Genomic DNA, 1,403 nt, shown 5'->3' with positions numbered 1-1,403 from the left:
GGGGCGGGAGGGGCCGGGGGGCAGCAGGCCAGCCACAACCGGCCTTTAGAAACACCCCCTCAGGTTAGGACACGGCACCCATCAAAGAAAATCGGGCACAGTTTGCTTTTAACCTGGTCACCCCACTGAAGGTTTCGGGGGCTACATTCTCTGCTGGTGCTGGTGAGGATGGAGCTGCCGGAATGAATCAAATCCCTCTGCCTTGGCACAAGAGTGGCGTGAGGCGGAGGCCAGCTCTCCACCCATCGCACGGCCGCAGAGAAGAGCCAGCTCCGGAGGGTGCAGCGTCTCTGAGCTTTTGTCCCTGAAGTGTTAAAAAATGAACCTAGATCTAGTGTAAATATTTCATTGTATAAAGCACTTTACTACCTGCCGCTTCACAGTGCGGGAAGTCTAATTGTGTTGGGAAAAGAAGAGGTTGAAGGTGGCACGTGAAAAAAACTCCTTGAAACAGAAGCACTCCTGAAGACCCCCCCAGCTGGACAGCATTAATGGTATAAAGGGAACGGCCAGCCTGGCACTGGCCACTCAGAGTATCTGAGGATACAACCTGAAAGATAAAGTATTTGCACTGAAGTCCCAGCTTCAGACCAGCACTTGGACCCCGTGGGCAGGACTCCAGAAAGACTTCACAAGCAGTCTGAGAAGAAGAAGAGACTTTGAGACAAAAAAATGCAATTGCCAGAGGAGAAAATCTCTGCCTGCAGGAAAAGGAGTTGGATGCAGAGAGCGGAAAGGACTTGCATTCGCGTATCACAACCCAGCGATTCATGGTGGGCCTGGAGTTTACTTTATTTTTATGTTAGTATTTAAAACTGAACATTCTATTTGTTTTCTTCTGTGTTATTGTTTGCAATATATAGAGCCATTATACTTCCTCATTAACACCAGTATGGAATATAGCACAGTTTACTGCAGTTTTCAGCACTAAAATATATCTTTTCTGTAAAGCATCTTTAAAGCACATTGCATAGAGTGTTCATTTTGTTCATGAGTGTGAGGGGAAAGAAAAGGAAGACATACAACACCAGAAAAGTCACGAGTCTACCAATCCGCTTTACGTATGTATTTTTCTTTCAAGGTCCTGTGGACTCACAAAAAAATTATACTATTTTGGTAATTTGTTTTTATATCTCTGTGTGTAATAAATATAATATGATTTCAATCAACGTCTTCATCCCCTGTTACTGCTTACACCACTGGCAATGCAGTCTTCGTTCCTGCACTAGGGAGCACAGCAAAGGTGGAGCTGGGCAGGGAGAAGTGGCCATGGAGGATATTTTCCTCTCTAAGGGGTAATATTCACCATATTGCAGAAAGCCAGGTAGCATGGATGGCTCACAGAAATCCCATTTCACTTCCATTTTGTGAGGCTTTTAAGCTTTTCTCATGAGGAGGGGAAT

The sequence above is a fragment of the Phaethon lepturus genome, unplaced genomic scaffold, assembly GCF_000687285.1.
Source record: "Phaethon lepturus isolate BGI_N335 unplaced genomic scaffold, ASM68728v1 scaffold20586, whole genome shotgun sequence".
In the NCBI taxonomy this organism is placed as follows: Eukaryota; Metazoa; Chordata; class Aves; order Phaethontiformes; family Phaethontidae; genus Phaethon; species Phaethon lepturus.
Note: the sequence above shows the minus strand (reverse complement) of the source record.